General features: G+C 40.9%; 1 long non-coding RNA gene across 1 annotated transcript; it reads right to left on the bottom strand.

The window, feature by feature from the left end:
• Window positions 1–2,756: 2,756 nt before the first annotated feature.
• Window positions 2,757–9,081, bottom strand: LOC118357403 (uncharacterized). The gene is made up of 3 exons (XR_004820304.2): window positions 8,676–9,081; window positions 5,939–6,148; window positions 2,757–4,572 (listed from the first exon to the last, which is right to left on the bottom strand). It is a non-coding gene; the product is annotated as an uncharacterized LOC118357403 (long non-coding RNA).
• Window positions 9,082–17,041: the final 7,960 nt, after the last annotated feature.

Here is a 17,041-nt window from a genome sequence, read left to right as displayed (position 1 = left end):
TTACGTGTAATGGAAAAGGCAGATATAGAATACATTTTATAAAGATCAACAACATTTTTATTTGTTCAACGGGTGGATTTGTATTTTGTATACCCTTATTGCAGAAAAAAAAATCTAATACATTTTGATGGCTGAATACTTTTCAAGATACACGTGATGTCATAACGTACTTGAAGCTCTACTCCATATTTAATTCTAAATGTCTACTGCTTGCAAAATAAAAAAGATTCTACTATAAAAAAAAAAATATTTGCAGGCAAGTATTGTCCTGACTTTCAAGAATGACTGAATTGGTTTGCCTTGCTTTTCTGGTTGGCTAGCAAGTTTCGTCTAATTATTTCAGACCTACAGGAGTTTCACCATGGCATGGACGTGGTGACATAAGAATGATTATAAACTTCGAGCCCTGAATGCTGATTTGCTGACAGTCGTGGTAAATCGGACTGTATACCACGGGTATGACAAAACAGTTATTTTTACTGCTCTAATTAAGTTGGTAAGTAGTTTATAATAGCAATAAGGCACCTCGGGAGTTTGGAATAAATGGCCAATATACCACGGCTAAGGTCTGTGTTCAGAACCATATACCACAACCCTTCATGCCTTATATCTTAATTAGAATATGGCAAATATTAGTAAATGATTGCATTCTATCCGTTCTGGCTTTCCCTGACTACCTGAGACATGAAAAGTGGGAGGGCATACAGACTGTCACCAATTTATTCATGCGCAATTTGCCTAAATGGATAATGGCAACACTTCAACCATTACACTTCTATTAGATGGTGTAGGTTTTTACAGATCTGTTTTATTGGGTGGGGTGACATCTTGATGTCCAGCTGTTTTTATCGACACAATATAGCTAAATGGATATGCACCCTAGCAGGAAAATGTCGCATCGATTCTATATTCCCACGTTCTATATGTAAAGAAAAAAATCACTTGACAAGTTAATGGAAACATAGCTCTCATTCAAGAAGTAAATAGCTATCTTTGTCGGTGTGTACCCAGAATGCACCGCAAGGCCATTTGCAACGTATGGGCAAAGTACACAGTAGGTTTTAATACAATTCCAATGGAGTTTCCCACCCCCTTAAAAGTATCTCTGATACACAGTAGGTTTTAATACTATTCCAATGGAGTTTCCCACCCCCTTAAAAGTATCTCTGATACACAGTAGGTTTTAATACTATTCCAATGGAGTTTCCCACCCCCTTAAAAGTATCTCTGATACACAGTAGGCTTTAATACAATTCCAATGGAGTTTCCCACCCCCTTAAAAGTATCTCTGATACACAGTAGGTTTTAATACAATTCCAATGGAGTTTCCCACCCCCTTAAAAGTATCTCTGATACACAGTAGGCTTTAATACTATTCCATTGGAGTTTCCCAGGCGCAACCTTGGGGGCCCCAGTGTGGAAGTGGTGTTTTTTCCTACCTTCACCACCTGGGGGAGGTCCGTCAGGTAGTTCCACAGGGCAGGGTTCAGACCCAGGGGCTCAAGCTTAATGATGAGCTTGGAGGGTACTATGGTGTTGAATGCTGAGCTATATTCAATGAACAGCATTCTTACATAGGTATTCCTCTTGTCCAGATGGGATTGGGAAGTGCGATTGTGATTGCATCGGCTGTGTATTGGGGCGGTAAGCAAATTGAAGTGGGCCCAGGGTGACAGGTAAGGTAGAGGTGTTATGATCCTTGACTAGTCCCTCAAAGCACTTCATGATGATAGAAGTGAGTGCTACGGGGCGATAGTCATTTAGTTCAGTTACCTTTCTTTCTTAGGTACAGGAACAATGGTGGCCATCTTGAAGCATGTGAGGACAGCAGACTGGGATAGAGAGAGATTGAATATGTCCGTAAATTCTATTTTCATTCTATTTTTATGAAGACTGCCTAGTTGAAATAACACAGGGAAAGCCCATTTAGAAGATATATTCAGATTTGTATAGCCAGCTTTTTCATAGAACAACCAATGAAACTGTTTTGAAATACAACACTTTCCCTAATTCCACAGCTGTTAACTTTGTAAAATGCTGGCAGTAGGCTATAGCCTATACAGAAACATCAAGGCTTTCCTACATGTTACAGAGCTGTTAATTAGCATGTTTCCAATCACTGACTCGTCTTTCCACAGCCATCTCTGTGTTCTCAGCAACGGCTAGAGTGTGTACAGTCTGTGAGACCTGGGGACTGGACGTGTAGGCCTCTGCTACTTACTCAATATCTGCTCCGGCCTTTCATCTGTATTTCCAGCACCCAGAAGTTCCTCCTTTGTATGAGAGCCTTATTCCACCTTATTCCTTGAGCCTAAGCAGTGATCGTAACTAGTTCTCTTGTTGTGGCGGTTTTCAATGTGTGGCGCAGTAGGAGAGAGAGGTGTATAGCTGGTTTAATGTTAACTGATGATATTTGGAGGTGAGGCCCGAGGCTGTGCTACAAGGCCTGATAAGGCATGCTTTACTGCAAACCCATTACTGAAAAAAGTCATGAATTTCACATGTGAAGTGTTCCAAAAACCCATGTTTTAATGTGAATTAGCTACGTCTTGTAGTGGTATAGAAAACAGCACCAAAAGTGAAAGTATCAGGTTTGTCCTAAGGTGTGGCCTTTGTCATTTTATAGATAGTAGGCCTAATTGTAGGCAAGTCAGATATGATCGGCCCAGACAGTTATTGGAGTGTTACATTACATTTTAACTGTTGACAAGATGCACTCAATCATTTATGTACTAATAGCAAGAAGAACCACAATGCAATTTTTAAAATTCTTTATTGTACTTAGTTTTATTAGCACTTAAACATTAAGTAAAGCTAAACTTGTAAACAAACACATTGCTCCTGTAACAACCACAGATCAATATAAGATAAAAACACTGCTTGTTTCACTCTAAATGAATTATAATCAAGTACTGTACAGTCAGAGATGGTATAACTACGAATAATCACAAATCACAATTTATAAGGTGACCTATTTCTACAATACTGCATTAATACTGAATCTGGTCTCAGGGAATTTTGTGTTATTCTGTACTTAAATCCGAGATGCATTTGGTATGGTTACATAAGACAGGTGGTTGGTCAAGGCAAAAATGAAAAGTAGGGTGGTTGGTCAGGCGTATAATGCGAAGGTCTAGCAACCCAAAAGTTGAAAGTTTGAATCTCATCAAGGACAACATTAGCATTTGAGCTAATTAGCAACTTTCCAACTACCTACTACATTTGAACTACTTTGAAACTACTTAGCATGTTAGCTAACCCTAATCCCTAGCCTAGCTAACGTTAGCGAGCGAGCTATTGGTAGCCACCTAGCAGCCTACCTAGAATTCATAACATATCATACGTTTTGATCATTCGTAACGTATTGTACATTTAGCAAATTCATGACATATTGCACGTTTTGCACATTTGTAACATATAATACTAATTGTAATTTGTAACAAATCATATGAAATGGGTAATAGACATCCACTAATTAATACATTAAAAAAACATGATTTAACCTTTATTTATACCATTAAGAAATGTATCATAACATACTATATGAGGTGTTTCGGATTGACATACAGAATAATACGAAATGCTCTTAGACATTGGTCGCAACACCACTTTTTGCTTTGGCACAGACTGATTTTCCTAGTTAAATAAAGGTTAAGAACAAATTCTTATTTACAATGAATGCCTACTGGGGAACAGTGGGTGAACTGTCTTGACCAGGGGCAGTACAACAGATTTTTACATTGTCAGCTCGGGGATTCGATCCAGCAACCTTTCGGTTACTGGCCCCATGCAACCACTAGGCTACCTGCTGCCCCAGTAGGCCTAAATGTTTTGTGCTCATTGCAGCAGCAGAGGGCACTCTCTATTGGTTTGTCCCATTCCAGTGGAAAACAGAGCTAAACGAAAACAAGTTTGGAACTTCAGAACTACTGTGGGGTCTTAAAGGAGAACAGAGAGGGGTTTGAAATTCTGGACATGAAAACATACCTTTCAATGAACAAGATACAAAACTAAAGGAATTTCTAATGTATCTTTTTATACAAAACACACAACATATAAAACCTATCAGCTCTTTCAGGTTAAAATCACATGGGAAAAATTGTGTAGATCTGTTTTTGTCCACCTTGGTGTGGTTTGTGTTGTCAGACCGAGTCAGACAGAACAACAGCGCAGAAACAAGTCTCACAGTGCTCTGTTCCTAGTGCATCATTGTCCTGTTTACAACTACTGCTGAGTAGTCTTAATGACTTCTGCCATTGCTCCTCAGCCTTTATACACACATGGATTCTTCAGGATGGTTGCATAGCAGTCTGTCTGTCCCCTCCAAACTACATTGTTCAGGCAATAACAATACTTTAGAGAGCATCACTTCCTTGGTTCCTCCCTTGAATTTGCTCTTTCCTCCCTTCCTTGAAGGGAGGGAAGGGTGCATTTTTATAAGTATTGCAACTGGGCCACTGTCCTCTACTCCTCAGACAGCCTGTAAGGGTTGGACCCGGGAGCCCTGGTATTTAGGCTTTCCACAGCAACAGCAGTGAACGCAGGATAGAACCATCATAAACAGGAAAGTGGCTGGTAGGAGAGAGAGAGAAAGAGAGATTTAGCTTTCTAACATTATTACAGTACCAATCAAACGTTTGAACGCACCAACTCCTTCAAGGGTTTTTCCTTATTTTTACTATTTTCTACATTGTACATTGAATAGTGATGAATAGTGATGAAACTGACTCTCATGAGGACCACCACAGGAAAGCAAGACCCAGAGTTAAGTTCATTAGAGTTTCCAGCCTCAGAAATTGCAGCACAAATAAATACTTCACAGAGTTCAATTAACAGACACATCAACTGTTCAGAGGAGACTGTGTGAATCAGGCCTTCGTTGTTGAATTGCCTCAAAGAAACCACTACTAAATGACACCAATAAGAAGAGACTTGCTTGGGCCAAGAAACAAGAGTAATGGAATCTAGACCAGTGGAAATCTGTCCTTTGGTTCCAACCACAGTGTATTTGTGAGACAAAGAGTAGGTGAATGGATGATCTCTGCATGTGTGGTTCCCACCATGAAGTATGAAGGTGATGGTGTGGGGTTGCTTTTCTGGTGACACTATCAGTGATTTATTTAGAATTCAAGGCACACTTAATCAGCATGGCTACCACAGCATTCTGCAGCGATATGCCATCCCATCTGGTTTGCGATTAGTGGGACTATCATTTGTTTTTTTATCAGGAAATGACCCAAAACACACCTCCAGGCTGTGTAAGAGCTATTTAACAAGAAGGAGAGTGATGGAATGCTGCATCAGATCACCTGACCTCAACCCAATTGAGATGGTTTGGAATGAGTTGGACCACAGAGTGAAGGAGAAGCAGCCAACAAGTGCTCAGCATATGTGGGAACACTGTTGGAAAAGCCTTCCTCATGAAGCTTGTTGAGAGAATGCCAAGTGTGCAAAGCTGTCATCAAGGCAAAGGGTGGCTACTTTGACAAATCTAAAATATATTTTGATTTGTTTAACACTTTTTTGGTTACTACATTATTCCATATGTGTTATTAAATAGTTTTGATGTCTTCACTATTATTCCACCATGTAGAAAATAGTTTTTAAAAATGTTTATTTTTTAAATGGAACGAGGTGTCCAAACTTTTGACTGGTACTGTATGTAAACAGAGACTATCTTGTTGCTCTGCCAATAACAGATTGAAATGTTGCATGATAAAATTCATTACTGATTACATTAGTGTAGTTGTGATCACTGTAATTCAACTCATGTGGTTTTACCCAGTTATCATTGAAACAGTCACCATGACATACTGTATGTAACATGTTACAATAACTAAGCACTAAGCGAGGCTGAAACAGTTGAGTTCTGGAACTGCCTTATGCTCCTTTCATGTCTACGGGTTGGGGTTATGGACTGGCATGTGCCTTGACTCACCGACGAAGAGGATGATTATGAAGAAGGCCCCCAGCTCCAGCGAGTTGGCCTGAGGGAGGTTCTGTAGTTTAGACCACACCTTATTTAGGATGTCCAACACCTCCTCCCTCACCTCCATCTTGGATTCCCCTGGTCAAGTCACACACAGAGGGAGACTGGGGATGGATCCAAATAGCTTTGGGGTAATGCTTTGAACTTATGGCACAGCACCTAAGGGGAGGATTAGGGTACAAAGACATGGAGAGAATTAGAGGATGTTTGCATCACGAGAGATTGTTGGTGGTGCTCATGCACGCATGCATACACTTTAGGCACACACACACTTCCTATAAGAACTTTCCTGAATGATATCTTTCATTCCTCACATCTATAACTGTGAACCTTTTGAGTGTTTCTTTAGGTAAAAGACAGTATTATGCGTTTGCATGAAACTCGCCCTTGACAAAATAGCCCTTTAACCCCACCCTAACCCCTCTAGTCAACTATGCAATTTGTTCTGGAAGCTCTACAATTACTCTCCACCATCTAAGTTTTATGTATATTTATATCATTCTCTATATTTTAAAGCCTGTATGCTCATGCATTACATCTCACCCCTCTAATCAGGCTGCTGATGCGTGTGTGTGTGTATATGTGTGTGTTTGTCTGTGTGTGTGTGTGTGATGTGTGTAAGAAGTCCTGGTGTAGCTGGAACTGTTCATACTGTCATTTAATTATAACCCGTCCAGACTATTTCAGGATTGGCATTTCAGACTGGGCTCTGTCATCAGCTACAGCAGCTGTGTGTGGGCTATCCAAAGCATGTTGATACTAGACTCAAATGTGTGTTTGTGTGTGTGTGTGTGCACAGTACATGCTTCCTTTGCACTTATCTAGTTCTCTAATCACTTATCTTTGTGAGAAGCTGCTCGGCACTGAGGCAAACTACCCAGTTACACCACTGTGTCAAATATCTGATGCAGCAACACAACATTCTGCCTGTGCACTGTTTCCTCCACTGTTACAGTAACTTACAGACTAACTGTCTGGGCAGTCTGCTCATTGGTCTTGTGATCTCCCTTATTGTTTCATAAACGGTACCATCCCTGTACGAAGATGTTTATATGGAATTATTCACTATACTCTGATATTACAAGTAGGTTGTGTTCCCGTCTCCATCACTAAGCTTTCCATCATGTTTTCCCATCAGACGCCTCACAAGTCCTCAACTGGCAGCTTCATTAAATTGTACCTGCAAAACACCAGTCTCAATGTCAACAGTGAAGAGGCGACTCCGGGATGCTGGCCTTCTAGGCAGAGTTGCAAAGAAAAATACATTTCTCAGACTGGCCAATAGAAAGAAAGAACAAAATGGGCAAAAGAACACAGACACTGGACAGAGGAACTCTGTTGACGTTGAAACTGGTGTTTTGCGGGTACTATTTAATGAAGCTGCCAGTTGAGGACTTGTGAGGCATCTGTTTCTCAAACTAGACACTAATGTACTTGTCCTCTTGCTCAGTTGTGCCTCCCACTCCTCTTTCTATTCTGATTAGAGCTGGTTTACGCTGTTCTGTGAAGGGAGTAGTACACAGCGTTGTACGAGATCTTCAGTTTCTTGGCAATTTCTCGCATGGAATAGCCTTCATTTCTCAGAACAAGAACAGACTGACGAGTTTCAGAAGAAAGATCTTTGTTTCTGGACATTTTGAGGCTGTAATTGTACCCACAAATGCTGATGCTCCAGATACTCAACTAATCTAAAGAAGGCCAGTTTTATTGCTTCTTTAATCAACACAACTGTTTTCGACTGTCTTAACATAATTGCAAAAGGGTTTTATAATGATCAATTAGCCTTTAAAATGATACATTTGGAGTGATAGTTGCTGATAATGGGCCTCTACGCCTATGTAGATATTCCATTAAAAAATCAGTTTCCAGCTACAATGGTCATTTACAACATTAACAATGTCTACACTGTATTTCTGATCAATTTGATGTTATTTTAATGGACAGAAAATGTGGTTTTCTTTAAAAAACAAGGACGTTTCTAAGTGACCCCAAACTTTTGAACGCTCGTGTACATACTGTATTCTATTCTACTGTATTTTAGTCAATGCCATTCCAACATTGCTTGTCCTAATATTTATATATTTCTTAATTCCATTCTTTTACTTTTAGATTGTGTGTATTGTTTGTGAATTGTTAAGATATTACTGCACTGTTGGAGCTAGGAACACAAGCATTTTGCAACACCCTCAATAGCATCTGCTAAATATGTGTATGTGACCAATAACATTGGATTTGCCAGGGTAACTCTGAGGAATGACCTGACCTCTGCTGTCCCCCTCTTCTCTCTCTCTATGTCTGTCTATCTTACTCTATCCTACCCCCATCTCATTATTTTCTCTATCCTCTCCCCCCACCCTGTCTCTCTCCCCTTTCTCCCATTCAATCTGTCCTGGGCCCCTCTCCTGGTTCATGTTACTTTACGTGAATGTCTGAAGAGACCCCAAAGGTTTCACTGAAAGCCAACTTTATTCCCGGAATATGTGCAACGCTGAAAAGTTCTGAAAGTCATATTCAAGCATATACTGTTTTCATGTAACAAGCAATTGTTAACAACTACAGTTTGTATTTTATCTTAGCAATTGAACATGTTAATGTCCGACAGACATGAACAAAAAACAAGTGTAAACGATATACAAAGAAATAAAACATCACTGATAGGGCAACTTTACTGTATCAAAAATCTTACCTTTGGGGGTGAATGAGTTTGGCAAATGTATCAGTCTCTCCAACTTCAGTACAGAGTTTATCCACTTCTCTCAAAGTTTCTCAAATGTCCATTAAAAACTCTCTTTCACCATCCCCCTCTTTTTTATTCCTATACCTTGTGTGGTCTCCTCTACGCCGTTTCACCTCATCTAATTAGCTTATTCCAGTTTTCCAGACTGAAAGATTTTACTTCGTCCTTTTAAAGGTTCTGTATCTTTAGTTCACTGGGTTGTCAGTTGTCTGTATGACAGTTTCCAGCAGTTTCTCTCTTTTAAAAGTCTGTGTTCACTTACTGCTTCTTTGTGCTGCTCTCGTCTTCCGAGAGAGTCTGTGCACCTCCTCTACTATGCTCTCTCTCCTTAGTCTTTTGCGCTGGCAGTAAGTCTCTCCCCTCCCCTCTGCCTCCACTCCCCCTCCGTCGCTCTCTTCTGGCGCAGTCTTTCCACACTCATTCACTCTCACTGTTTTTGTTGTTGTTTTGTTTTCCTCACACACCCCCTCTCACTCTACACCTCTCTCTCCCTCTCTATCTCTGGAGGCCAGCTGCTCTTGTTGCCCTGACTCCTTCTTTTTGTGTTTGGTCACTGTGGAGACCAAGCTCCTTTTACCGCATAAGAACAAGGGATAAGGGATGTGTGTGTGTTTGTGTGTGTTTGCATGTGTGTGAGCATTTGTGTGTGTGTGTGCATGTTCCGTCCATCTGGTCATCTGCCAGCTGACACACGCATTCCTCAAGTGCGGGACTGTGTGTGTGTATTAGTTATTGATTTCATTAGTCCCCTTTCACTTCTCAATGTCAGCATGATACTTTAGTGAGTACTGCAGTCTACGACCATGGATCTAACAGCACCTCAGTCAGCTCCAAGAAGCACAGTGAAGGTGGAACTGTTTTCCCGAAAAGAAATGTGTTATTTTACCACAATAAAAGCTCCCCTGTGTTCCTCCTTTATTTACTGTTCCATCTGATGTATTGGAGGTGTGGTCTCCTTCACTACGGAAGGGTTCCAGTAAGAATGGAACAGAGAACAATGTGGCTTCTCCTCTGGTCTGTTTGTGTTTTGTTCTCTGTAATAGAACCCTGAGCTACAGGGAGTGAGGGGTGTGTGTTAGCCAGTCAGAGGCAGACCTTTTCAAAGAAAGTACCCAAATGTTTATTTGGATCCCCTTTTACTTGTTAAATGTGGGAAATGTGAAAGAATGTTAAGCGGGAAAGAATAATATAATAATAATAATATAATAATATAAGAATTCCCTATATGTCGTTTTTTTAGAATGTCTCCACTGTTCTTAAATGCCTGTTTGTTCGATGCATTTCCCTTTAAACACATGATTACATGACCATGGTACTAATTGACGTAGTACATCTTGGCACTTACTCTGGCAAAGCCACAGAATGAATAATGCTCTCTCCTCTTCTGCCATTCTCATCCTTTCGTAGCGTCACGTCGTTATGTCATTGTCAAACCCACTGTCACCCAATAGAACAGGGAGAGGTGGTGTGAATGTGGCTATTCCAACGACCGGAACACTAACTGTATGTCAGCCTGTTTCTGCCATCCTTCATGGTAAATACTGTTTTCGGTTCTGTTTGCCTACTCACTGTACTGTTGCGTAATTAATTGGAAGACGGACACCGCAGCTCAGTGGAAAGAATAGATGGAACACTTTTCTCACAGACCACCAGCTATAGAAGAAAGGGAAGGGAGAGAATGAGAGGTTTCAGGTAATGCTAAATACTGAAACCTCAATTCAAATTCAGAGATATTACAAACAGTTGTAAGAATCCACAGCGGAAAGAGTGGGGTTGAAAGGTTCAATCGAGGTAACAATAAAGATACAGAATGCTCATTCAAATTCATGGCCATCACCGACAACAACCAATTAGTTGTAACAATGCAGAGCAACAATAGGTTGATCTGCATTGACCTCTGTGTGATCAGGTCAGTTTGGGGCAGGGTGAATGGAAACCACAGCAGCAGTAGCAGCAGACTGTTGAGTTGAATCAGTATCATCCAGGCTTTTGTCTGGGCCAGACCGTGGCGGTTACACGATACCCTCTTAACTCTTTAACCCCTGACGCAGTCACACACACTGGGCCTCTGAGACGTACTGCCCAGGCAGGGTGCGTGTGAGAATGGAGGGGGTGCTGAGGGGGTTCTCTGTGTGTGTGCATGAGTGCAAGTACTATTATGCTTCTGTGTGTGTGTGTGTCCAGGGTGGTAGAAGGAGGCCAGTGAGGTGGGGGCAGGGTTGTATAAAGCCTGTCTTTGTGCAGGTGGTCCCAGCCCTCTCTAGGTCCTCTGAGTCTCCAGTCTGCTATGGACAATGCTGTCCCTGTATGCAGAGCCTGAGTCCAGAGTCTGGTCTATACCAGAGCCTGAGTCCAGAGTCTGGTCTATACCAGAGCCTGAGTCCAGAGTCTGGTCTATACCAGAGCCTGAGTCCAGAGTCTGGTCTATACCAGAGCCTGAGTCCAGAGTCTGGTCTATACCAGAGCCTGAGTCCAGAGTCTGGTCTATACCAGAGCCTGAGTCCAGAGTCTGGTCTATACCAGAGCCTGAGTCCAGAGTCTGGTCTATACCAGAGCCTGAGTCCAGAGTCTGGTCTATACCAGAGCCTGAGTCCAGAGTCTGGTCTATACCAGAGCCTGAGTCCAGAGTCTGGTCTATACCAGAGCCTGAGTCCAGAGTCTGGTCTATACCAGAGCCTGCTGAAGTGAATTTGGTTCCAACTGTAGCCATCATGGTGATCAATGGTAAACCAAATGGGCTCAACACTCAGGCTTCACCCAAAGTTGTGAGGATGATTTGGAACCAGACACACCCAGCCCACGTAGGCCAGAAACTCTTCATGAAACACGGAGCATAAGGAGGAGGATAATAGTATGATCAAATGTACATACTGTTACATCTAATAGTAGGGTAGATTCCATTGCTGACTCTTTTAGCACTTCTCTCTCTCCTTCCAAGTCTCCTTCCTTCCTTACTTGGGTATCCTTTCCTCTGCTGTATAGAGAAATAGGCAGAGTGGGCAGGGAACATGGATACTTAGTAAAGTGTTGTCTCATGTCGTATTAATGACGCTGTGATGACAGTCAGGGTTCAGCCAGGACTGTTCGAAAGGCAGGTTATTGGTTGCATAATCTATTAATCATGTATGAATATGTAATACAGTCTGAATCATAATGTGAGGAAGTGTCACCTGTGATCAGTGTGACAGTCTACCAGGCTGTTACTGTAGGAGTCATGTAGCTGGTACTGTGGGGTAGAATGAAGTGTCACATCCTGTTTAGCCAAGGCGCACACACATACACATTTCTCTCCTTCCTTGCTGTGGTACCCTTTGAGAGAGAGAGAGAGATATGCATGAAAATACTACAAACAGAAGCTCCTCGGAACAATCCAGAAACACTAGACAAGCAAGCACAAGAGGAAAGTCACCCCCCCCCCCAGAAGGAGGAGGCACAGCGGCAGGAGAAGTTGAAAGCACTAGAGGAGAATAATGGCTCCCCAGAGCAGCCAGCAGAACAGCTGACCCCAGAGCCTGGTTTCAAAGACTAGACATAACATAACATAGTAAATGAAAATCCAGGACACTCAGGACTCTATTTTAACAAACCTAATGCAATGGCAACTTTTTTTTTTACCCCTTTTTCTGCCGAATTTCATGGTATCCAATTGGTAGTCTTGTCCCATCGCTGCAACTCCCGTATGGACTCGGGAGAGGCAAAGATGGAGAGCCATGCATCCTCCGATACACAGCCGCACCAATGTGTTTATTTATGGTCTTCTATGTATTCTCTTGGAATCAACTCCAATGTCATTGTTAGCCCGTTATAGTTTGTTAAATGGCTTACAGAAACAAAATAACTAAATGTAGACCTATATTTGCTAAATAGGTTAACTTGAACCCATTTGCAGTCCACATTGTTCTAAGTTATTGCATGGCTTCAATAGCATTCACACTGATATAGGGGCCTGGTCTACTGTAAATTACAATACGGCTGAGCATGGGCATGCCAAACGTTGTAAATGAGCAAGATTACATGAATTATTAATAAGGCCTAAAAAAGAGCACAAATAATTCTAATCAAAACAACTTGTTTTAAATGGGCTATGTCACACTTACAAGCACCATAATTTCTCCCCGTGGGCATGTAATATTAAAACAATGCAATTGGAGAGTTTAACGGACATCCACACTTTTCACAGGAGCTGGACAAAGATCCAATATAAAGAGAAAGGGAGAATGTCCAGTCACCATTGTACTGCTCCCAAATAGGCCTGTGTTTTATGAACAGAATAGGAACCATCTTACAGATCACATTGCATTCACACATCTCCTGAAGTTGCATTGCAAGCATGGCACGGACGTTGTCACCATGTCACGTTCTGACCTTAGTTCCTTTGTTTTGTCTTTTGTTTTAGTCTGTTCAGGGCGTGAGTTGGGTGGATTGTCTATGTTAGTTTGTCTATGATTTTCTATTTCTGTGTTTGGCCTGGTATGGTTCTCAATCAGAGGCAGCTGTCAATTGTTGTCCCTGATTGAGAACCATATTTAGGTAGCCTGTTTTCCATTGTGTTTTGTGGGTGGTTATTTTCTGTTTAGTGTTGTACTTTACAGGACTGTTCGTTGGTTGTTTATTGTTTTGTTTTCAGTGTTCATTAAAATATTTAAAATATGAACACTTACCACGCTGCACCTTGGTCCTCCTCTCCTTCCCCAGACGACAAGCGTTACACACCATAACACCAGGAAGGTGAATCATTCTTATAAGTTTGTTTGTAAAAAACAAAACAAGAACAATAAATACATGTAAAATGTAATGATATCATAAAAATCATCAGGATAAAAACAACAAGCATTTCTATTGAACCAGCCTTCGTTATAGTGGGCCTAAGGGAGAGCTTGAAATGATTACAGGTTACAGATAACTTCGAAACACGAGGTTTGTGTATTCACAGAGGTTCTCATCTCTCGTTTCATGATGGGCATGGACACGTAGCCTACATCGTGGAGGGGTTTTACATGGGTCCAAAATGGGACCTGCATGGCTAAGATAAATGGGAATGCCAGCTTACTGTTTTACTCCTCTCAACCATTATTTTAATATAGCTTTGGTGATAAATGTATTTCCAAGCTGTCTCAGGAGCCAAACCCTTTATCGACAGTCTTGGCTACTTCACGATTGCATTGGACAGACAAAAAAAAGCCTTCATTGAAAGGAGGGGAGGATATGCTTGGTTTTGAATCAAATAAAACATAATGGGAAAAAACATTTGTTTTATGTTTCTAAATATGTGTACATGCACCAAAAGCACATTAGGCTACTCTTGTTTCTTACACATATGGTCAGTGTGCGTCACGGCTGGATAGGCTGCTTTTCCATTGTCAAAAAGCATGCCATAACAAACTGTGTTACCTATAAAACCAGCTTATGTTTGGTCTTAAATATCACTATCAGCGCTGCCTGAAATTTGCACTTTGGGTCATGTTGTTAAGGACATGCCTAAAATATTTCTACCTCGCCCATCTGAGTGTCAGCGAGCTGATATAAGACAGGTAAATTGCCGAACCTGGAGTTCGGACTGGAAAATGTGTCCCAGTTTTTTAAAAATGTGTTTGTTTTTTTTACATGACGAAATTACAAACTAACATGTGTTTGTCACCACTGTCGCAATAACGCCAGCCGAAAATAGAGCCCTCAAATTAGTATGATATTTTACTCTTGGTATGGTTACACAGTGGTGTAAAGTACTTAAGTGAAAATACTTGAAAGTACTTCATGTCGTTTTTTTAGGTATCTGTACTGTACTTTACTTTTTACTTCACTACATTCCTAAAGAAAATTATGTACTTTTTTACTCCATTTTCCCTGACACCCAAAAGTACTCGTTTTCAATGCTTAGCAGGACAGGACATTTGTCTAATTCACACACTTATCAAGAAAACATCCCTGGTCATATCTACTGCCTCTGATCTGGCGGACTCCCTAAACACATGCTTCGTTTGTAAATTATGTCTGAGTGTTGGAGCATGCCATATCATACTAAATTGGGTGTCTTTGCTTTAATTACAGAATAATACAAAATGCTCTGAGACCAGGTTGTAGCGTAACAATACCAAAGGTAACATATATATCCTACTAACTTGAGTGTCCCGGATTTACATGTTCTATGTTACGTATTTTTTTTTATTTTTTTATTTATTTCACCTTTATTTAACCAGGTAGGCTAGTTGAGAACAAGTTCTCATTTGCAACTGCGACCTGGCCAAGATAAAGCATAGCAGTGTGAACAGACAACACAGAGTTACACATGGAGTAAACAATTAGCAAGTCAATAACACAGTAGAAAAAAAAAATGGGCAGTCTATATACAATGTGTGCAAAAGGCATGAGGAGGTAGGCGAATAATACAATTTTGCAGATTAACACTGGAGTGATAAATGATCAGATGGGCATGTACAGGTAGAGATATTGGTGTGCAAAAGAGCAGAAAAGTAAATAAATAAAAACAGTATAAAAACAGTATGGGAATGAGGTAGGTGAAAAGGGTGAGCTATTTACCTATAGACTATGTACAGCTGCAGCGATCGGTTAGCTGCTCGGATAGCTGATGTTTGAAGTTGGTGAGGAGATAAAAGTCTCCAACTTCAGCGATTTTTGCAATTCGTTCCAGTCACAGGCAGCAGAGTACTGGAACGAAAGGCGGCCAAATGAGGTGTTGGCTTTAGGGATGATCAGTGAGATACACCTGCTGGAGCGCGTGCTACGGATGGGTGTTGCCATCGTGACCAGTGAACTGAGATAAGGCGGAGCTTTACCTAGCATGGACTTGTAGATGACCTGGAGCCAGTGGGTCTGGCGACGAATATGTAGTGAGGGCCAGCCGACTAGAGCATACAAGTCGGCTGGCCCCATATAGTCTATGAGACCAGGCTGTTGGATTGGGCTACACATAAACTATTGATCCTCTGTGGCAAAATTCTAGGCCTACCCCTGGTGTAGTTTCTGAGTTATTTTATTTATTTCTATACAGACAGCACTAATTCTATAACTTTATGTATTGAAATGTATTTCAATTTATCTGTGGTGCCGTGGCACCACCGGCACATAGCTCTAGTACGAATAGTAGAGGAAGGTAAATAAACAGATAAATTAAAATATTTACAAAAAAAAATGAAAAAAATAAATAAATGTACAATGTAGTTTGTGCTCCACTGGTTGCCATTTTCTCATGGCAATGGGCCACACATCTTGCTGCTGTGATTGCAAATTGTATTTCGCCTAACAGATATGGGAGTTTATAAATGTTTGATTTGTTTTCAAATTCTTTGTGGGTCTGTGGAAAATATGTATCTCTAATGTGGTCATACATTTGGCATGAGGTTAGAAAGTGTTGCTCAGTTTCCACCACGCGTTGAAACCGGTTCAAGGAACATAATTTTTTTTTTTTAAGTAACAGAAAGTGAACCGGGAATGAAAGTGATCCATACTGTTCCAGAACAGAACCTTTATTTTAAAAGCATGGAAACGTTATTTTACATTCTAGGCATTTTTTTCTAGTCCCACTAAACAAAACAGAAAACAAAGCAACTATACAAAGCCCTCACTCGGTCACTCAGAAACTTATTCCAGGATCTGCCTCCAAGCTGAACATTCTTGCCCATGTCTGCGTGTTTAGGCTACCTGCCCATCCCCCCTCCGAAGCATAGGCTACTGTACTGACTTTCCTAGCTTGATTCAGAAGATGGGGAGATTAGCTAGAGAATAGATTTATTAGCTAGAGAAGAATGGATTAACTTTTTCAATGCTAGTTAAGGATACTATAGGCCTAGTTGTCACTTTTCACGTTGTATTTATAAACTACAAAAAAGGCAAGATGTGGTTTTTAATTCTGGTGCCACACTGCACACAAAAGCTTGTTAGCTTGCTAGCTCAAGTTTGTTCGCTAGCTAGCTCAAAGGACATTCAATGGTCCTTCATAGAAGCCGCTCCTCGTAGGTATAATTATATGGACCTAATTCAGATAATGCATGTCATAACAAGATGCATAGCACTTCAAGCCTGCTCCTCAACCCTCTCTCTCTCTCTCCCCAGCCGTAAAATTTTAGTTACATCTTGCACCATAGGCTACACTTGTCTCTTCATCACGCATGTAAACAACTAGCTTGCCTGCTCTATCCACACTGATTGGTGAAGTAATTTAATGAGATAAATGTAAAAAAAAATTGATTTCAAGAAGTTAAAAAAGGAACAGAAAGGAACAATATAAACCGGTTATTTTTGGGGGTTTGAACCGGTTTAGAACATTGGTCGGAACAGTGGAAACAAAGGAAAAAAAT

The sequence above is a fragment of the Oncorhynchus keta genome, chromosome 24 (assembly GCF_023373465.1).
Source record: "Oncorhynchus keta strain PuntledgeMale-10-30-2019 chromosome 24, Oket_V2, whole genome shotgun sequence".
Lineage (NCBI taxonomy): Eukaryota > Metazoa > Chordata > Actinopteri > Salmoniformes > Salmonidae > Oncorhynchus > Oncorhynchus keta.
This window is presented reverse-complemented; position numbering and strand designations above follow the sequence as displayed.